General features: G+C 38.3%; 1 pseudogene; it reads right to left on the bottom strand.

The window, feature by feature from the left end:
- Nucleotides 1–38: 38 nt before the first annotated feature.
- On the bottom strand, nt 39–7,298 carry LOC133043376 (histone H3.3A-like; annotated as a pseudogene).

The raw sequence follows: 7,298 nt of genomic DNA, 5'->3' as shown, positions 1-7,298 counted from the left end.
GGAATATAAAAGCTATCTGAATATCATTACCGTATGTAAAACATCAATGTCAACATGTGGGAGATAACATGCAGTAATAAAAATTACTGTCCTAGCAGTTGTAATATGGATGACTTAAATTATTTCTTTTTCCCCTAACATTCTTATGCTACCTTTAAGTAAAGATAAATTTTTAATAAGTAAAGTCATAACTTTATGGAGCTAAATCAGAAAAAAGAAAAAAGTCATTGTTCAAAAAAACTAAAGGAGTTTAGCTTTTTTCTAATACTTCAAATTCAACCTTCTGACACAGCTGAAGAACTTCAGTTGATCTTGTGAAGGACAAAGAAGCAGAAGGACTCCCCTAGGATGGCAGGCAGTTTCCTAAAGAATTAAACTCAATCATTTAAAAATTGCAAATAGGAAACCAGGATGGATGTGGAAGCACACACGTACCTAATGCCCTTTTGTGGCACAGACTCCAGCTTCCTAACAAATTTCAAGGGCAGACTGACACAGCTTTTTCTTGGCGTTATATCCCACTGCCAATACATACATTATATCATTTTAGGCTTTTAAATTATCTTCTATTTATAGAACCTGCATAGTTGGCTCCTATATGACAATATGTTTGTGGCTCAAAATATCCTTAAAGTATTTTAAAAGTCAATTCCTGCTCTTGATTTATGAACTACATATGCTACATTTTCAGTCATTAAAATAACCCCTTGAAAATTGTGTTGTTAAAGAACAGATTCATAGCATTGTGGGTGCATGATGCATCCTCTTTAGGATACATTTTCATAGAACATCTAATAAGATATTTATTTACTGAAAAAGATAACTTTTCACATATGGTGTCCATTCGAGTTTTTAAATTATTTGCTATGTTGTTTCTCAAAAAGTTATCATTTAGTCACATAACAATAATGTGCTTGTTTTCCCTGTTTTCTTTTAACCCTTCCTTGCCCTCTTCCACTGGGTATGCTGCATATGCCTCCCATCTTTCTGACATCTGTCAGACACAGAGATCTGGACAATGACCTGCATTCAGTAAAGTGGAGTGAAGGCTGGATATCTTTATCTGTGTGCCTAGCACCATAGAAGCCATCCTATGGATTCTTATGCAAACCCTAGAGAAGAGGAAAGAGCCCCATAATGTGTGAGGTTGAATTTCCTGCCTTCAAACCTCCAAACCAGGCAGGATGAGGGCTCAGTCAGAAATAAGATCATATAAGAAAAATTTTAATGTGACTTTTCTTAGTCGAATTTATGGGGTAAGTTTCATGCTAGCGCCCTTCTTTTTATAATAAAAGCTAAACAGAGTGTAAATCATGCTATTGAGAGAAAACAACAAAGCAATGCTGTCTCAAGGGCCCTAAGAAATCATTCATCAGAAATGAGAGTGTGTATTTGACTTACAGGGTTTCTATGCCAAGCAGAGAAGTATGCAAAAACAGCAAAGCAGAATGCATAAACTGCAATACTAGTTTGTGATTTAGCTGGAGAATGTCCCGTATCAACAGGGAACAATGATTTTAGTTTTTCAGTCACCTCCAAGATCATGTTCTCTATTGATGATGCCTGAGATGTCTGTAAGGAGTCACTGAAATTGATTTATTTGTCCAGCAAACTTTCTGTCAGCAAATTCACCACTACCTTCAAAATGTCACTGACCGCTCAGTGCTTTCAAGCACAAGCCACAGTGAAACCTGTATTGAGCTCACCCTTACCGTCAGAATTCTAAGAAGCAATAATATATTTATGATTTCATGTTAAAAATCTCTCAGACGTCGCTGTTTAAATCACAATTCAGCAATACCAGTAACTTAAAATTACAAAATTTTACAGTTCACCATTCCATTTTCCTCTTCACATTGAGCACAATTTGAAAGGATTAAGAAGCTGTAACACATAAATTATTCAAGAGTTCTTCCTGTTTTTAAGCTCCACAAGATTGAGATGATAAAGAAATCTTTTGAAGTGGTAGAGAGTACTGTGAGGCATCTGTATATGATTGAAAATCATATAAGTGCAAGTAAATTCAGTCTGATTATATAAAGGTAGATACTCTTATTCACTGAGGAATTGAATGTAGCGCATGTAGTTGGGCTTCTCTTGTGGCTCAGCTGGTAAAGAATCCACCCGCAATGTGGGGGACCTGGGTTTGATCCCTGGGTTGGGAAGATCCCCCGGAGAAGGGAAAGGCCACCCACTCCAGAGTTCTGGCCTGGAGAATTCCATGGATCCATGGGATCACAAATAGTTGGACACGACTGAACAACTTTCACTTTCACTTTGAATGTAGGTGTATCAGTTGGAAATGACCCACTCATTCAAGAAAAGTTTGAGCACCTAAAAAGTGACAAAAGGTAGAGATGAATTAAACAGATACAGTCCCTGGCTTCTTGGAGCTGAACTTACTAAACCTTTGTATAACTACATATAGGTATCCATTCAATACTGTATGTGATGCATTATTGTATTAGCCTATGAAAGAACAACCCACTCCAGTATTCTTACCTGGAAAATCCCATGGACAGAGGAGCCTGGTGGGCTACAGTCCATGAGATGGCAGAGTCAGACACAACTGAGTGACTAAGCAGCAACAGCTTTGGGAGTTTTATATACCAAACACTGCTAAGTGATTTGTCTATGTAAACTCATATAATCCTCATGGTGAATCTCTTCAGTAGGTACTGTTATTATACAGAAGCAGGGAGGTAATTTGTCCAAAGCTCCACAGAGTAAGTGGGGGAGCCAGAATTCAACCCAAGGAGTCTTTGTGTTCCCTGCCACCTCTCAAATTGCTACATAAATAATATTTAATCACCAGGGCAAATTTTTGAGGACAGTACTCTCAATTTTACAGAAGAGGAAACTGAAGTCTGAAGAGGTGAAATAACTCATCAAATGTTAACTGACAAGATCCTACCCACCATACACTGCGTTCCTAAGATGGACAAACAAGGGTCAGCTAAGCTCTGTATTTAAACTTTGACCCCATTTGACCTCAGGGTAAAGCATTTGCCTTCGAACCAGATACCACCATCACCCCTCCCTCCTGCAAAAAAGAAAAGGAAAAATTTTCATATCTGAAAAGACATGTACTCAAACCATAGCTTCCTGTGATCACCGCAGTGACCACATCCTTTCCTGGCCTCCTGTCAGTGCCTCAGGGAGTCCTTCCATTAGCGTTTCTCTTATACATGAAATTCCAATAATACATCTGAATCTTCGAGAGCACATGCAGTTTACACTCCACACTTAAATATATTTTTCCTTCCCTGACAAATGAACTTCTTAAAATTTAACATTTTTTTTCTATCCTTTTTATTCCATGATCTCTCCAGACCAAATTTATATCTTACAGATTCCCCCCTAAAATCCATTCAAATTCTGTTTTGCTTACCATCACTGGTGTTTAACTGCTTTACAATATCACTTCTGCTTATAAATAAAATGTGTGTCAGAATTTCATTCTGACTACCAAGATGCATCTTGAGCAGGAAGCCAAATTAAACAAAAAATAAGGTTCATTTTGGTTTATAGTTTGGTTTATATGTTTAAGGCTAAAATATTTCTTTGTACAACAATGTGAAATGTATTCAATGTCGCTGAATTGAACACGCGAAAATGGCTAAAATGTTGTTTTATGTGATATCTATGTCACCACAATTTTTAAAATAAAAGCTAAAAGATCTAGTCAATGTCAAGAAGGAAAAAAAAAAAAGAATAAAACATTGCCAACCAAGCTTTAATATCAGTATACAAGATCTAACAGCTTTACCTCATAATAGGTTTTTTTTATAGTTTAATGTATTTTAATAGCAAACTTAAAAAAAAATAGCAAACTTACAGGAATAGCACAGAAGACAGACAACATTAAAAACATGTACTTGCATGTAGGACAACTCAGAAAAGTATAGTGAATGGATGGAACCTACTGTATGATAAAAATGCTACAAACGCCATTTAGTTGCAGTCAATATGAAATTTACTTGTTTTTAAAAAAAAATCCATGGAGAAGGAAATGGCAACCCACTCCAGTATTCCTGTCTGGAAAAGTCCATGGACAGAGGAGCCTGGCGGGCTAAGGTCCATGGGGTTACATGACTGAGCGTGTGTGCACGAGGGTGGAGGGAGATGGGTTGGTAGCAGTAAAGTGGTAGAACTAAAAAAAAAAAAAAAAAAAATCCAAATGCTGACATTGTCCAGGAAAATTTAACAGGTTTATTTATAATTGTTATAAAGTTGAACTGCTGAAACTTGTTCACTGAAACATTTTTACTTTCATTAATGCTTTATGTCTCTGCATTTATATTAAAAACACACACACAAATGAAAATGGAAAAACTGCCAATACCTGATTTCTGTCCCCTATTTTTCCACTTGCAATCATATATTTAAGTACCTTTTGACCCCATGGAAAAAAAATATCTAACATTCAGAACTACCAATAACAGGAAGAAGAGAAATTTTTTTTTTAAAGAATGAAAAATGTTTCCCATCATAGTGGATTCTTAAGCACGTTCTCCACGTATGCGGCGTGCTAGCTGGATATCTTCTGGCATAATTGCTACACGTTTGGCATGGATAGCACACAGGTTGGTGTCTTCAAAAAGGCCAACCAGATAGGCCTCACTTGCCTCCTGCAAAGCACCAATAGCTGCACTCTGGAAGCGCAGATCTGTTTTGAAGTCCTGAGCAGTTTCCCACACCAGACGCTGGAAGGGGAGTTTGCGAATCCGAAGTTCAGTGGACTTCTGCTAACGTCGAATTTCACGGAGTGCCACAGTACCAGGTCGTAACGATGAGGCTTCTTCACCCCTCCAGTAGAGGGCGCACTCTTGCGAGCGGCTTTTGTAGCGAGTTGCTTCCTCGGTGCTTGACCACGGGTCGATTTGCGGGCAGTCTGCTTGTAGGAGCCATGGTACAGAGACCTCCTTACGTACCCGCCTTCTCCTTCGGCTGGAGCTCGGCGAGCTAGAGGCGGCGCTGGCGTTGGAGAGCGACGGCGGCGCGGCGGCGGCTGCGAACACAATTCTCATGATAGGTTTTGAGACTATTTTAAGAAAATAATGGCCAAATTTTATGACTACAATGATGATCTAAAATATTTATGTATTCCAAGTTTATTATCAATTAAAGATGTTTGAATAGGTCAGTTTGCATGATTAAAAAAAATCAGCAAATGTCCTTTATCTCCCAATCAATATCTCCCAGGTGCAAACACTGTGCTAGTACATAATAGATACTTTATAATCATTTGTGAATGGATGAATAAGGATTCTTCAAGATTATGTCTATTGAACTCCTTTATACGGAGAATAAAAGGAAGCTTTGCAGTTATATTTATCAGTGGTGGTGGTGGTTTAATCAATAAGTCGTGTCTGACGCTTGTGACCCCATGGACTGTAGCCTGACAGGCTCCTCTGTCCATGGGATTCTTCAGGCAAGAATACTGGAGTGGGTTGCCATTTCCTTCTCCAGGGAGTCTTCCCTACTCAGAGGTTGAACCTGGGTCTCCTGCAATGCAGGCAGATTCTTTACTGATTAAGCTATGAGGGAAGCCCATATTTATCAATAAAAAGTATTAAATATAAAGTATCAGTATAAAGTTTTTTGAGCTCTTTATATAAACAAGGAAAAATGCTTTTGCATCACAAAAAAAGGCATCACAAGGAAAAAAAAAAAAGGATTGGAATTGGTTCAGTTCAGTCTATGTTACTAATGGCTCTATCACTACATCTCAAGTTTGATAGTAAAACAAATGGATAATTATTACCAGAGTAAGAATAAGAAAATTTTAAACATGTATATCATGCCACACATATAATGACTGCTATTATTCTAAGGCTTTGCACATACTCAGTTCAGTTCAGTTGCTCAGTCATGTCTGACTCCTTGCGACCCTATGGACTATACAGCACGCCAGGCTTCCCTGTCCATCACCCTGTCCATTGAGTCAGTGATGCTATTCAACCATCTCCTCCTCTGTTGTCCCCTTCTCCTCCTGCCTTCAATCTTTCCCAGCATCAGGGTCTTTTCCAATGAGTGAGCTCTTTGCATGAGGTGGCCAAAGTATTGGAATTTCAGCTTCAGCATCAGTCCTTCCATTGAATATTCAGGACTGATTTCTTTTGTGATTGACTAGTTGGATTTCCTTGCAGTCCAAGGGACTCTCAAGAGTCTTCTCCAACACCACAGTTCAAAAGCACCAATTCTTCAGCATTCAGCTTTCTTTACAGTCCAGCTCTCACATCCATACATGACTGCTGGAGAAACCATAGCTTTGACTAGACGGATCTTTGTCGGCAAAATAATGTCTCTGCTTTTTAATGTGCTGTCTAGGTTAGTCATAGCTTTTCTTCTAAGGAGCAAGTGTCTTTTAATTTCATGGCTGCAGTCACCAACTCACTAAATTTTCATAACTTTATGATCTTGGTATACTGTTACAACCCAAAAAAATAAATGGAGGCAGACACTTGCACCCAAGGTCATGTAGCTGGTACTTAGAGGATCTAGGATGAAACCCTAGGCAATCCAACTCTCGAATCTGAGCTTTTGACCACTTTGCTCTATTGCTGCTTTTGTGTTTAGTCCTCAACTATCTTAAAAGAATATTTTCATTTTCAGAGGTGAAAGATAGTACAAATAGCTGATAAACTGCAGAACTGAGATTCAAACCTGAGAAACCTGAATTCCAAGACCCCTCTTAACCTCTAGGCAATATTGTCTCCTGAGTCAAGCTAGATCTTAAAACCTACACACAGTTTTGATATACATTCTGACAGCAAATGTGCTGCGTGATAAATCAATTAAGTCGTGCCCAACTCTGCGACCCCATGAACTGTGTAGCCAGCCAGTCTCCTCTGTCCATGGGATTCTCTAGGCATGAAGGCTTACTATGCCTTCCTCCAGGAGACCTTCCCAACCTGAGGATCGAACCCATGTCTCTTGTGTCTCCTACATTGGCAGGTGGGTTCTTTATACATGTGGTTTTGTTTCAGCCAAAAACTGATATTTATATTCAATTAATGATTCATTGTTCTTTACTATACTTTTGGTTTGTGATTCAATTTAGTTCAAGTCCATGACCTGAAATAAATCACTTGATCTTTCTGTAATTCTACTTCTTTAGATAAAAAGACTATTAGGAAATTTTAATAGCATGTTGACAATGTTTTGAGCTCAGAGAAGAAAACTGCTCCCCAAATGTTAGAATTAAAACAAAAGCCACCATTATCTAATATCTGAACATCCTGTTAATAACTTACTGTTTTATATAAGCTACAGTGTATCTTCTTGACCGACAT

Source organism: Dama dama, chromosome 3 (assembly GCF_033118175.1).
Source record: "Dama dama isolate Ldn47 chromosome 3, ASM3311817v1, whole genome shotgun sequence".
NCBI classification, from domain to species: domain Eukaryota; kingdom Metazoa; phylum Chordata; class Mammalia; order Artiodactyla; family Cervidae; genus Dama; species Dama dama.
The sequence above is the reverse complement of the archived record's forward strand: the minus strand, read 5'-3'. Positions and strand labels throughout refer to the sequence as shown.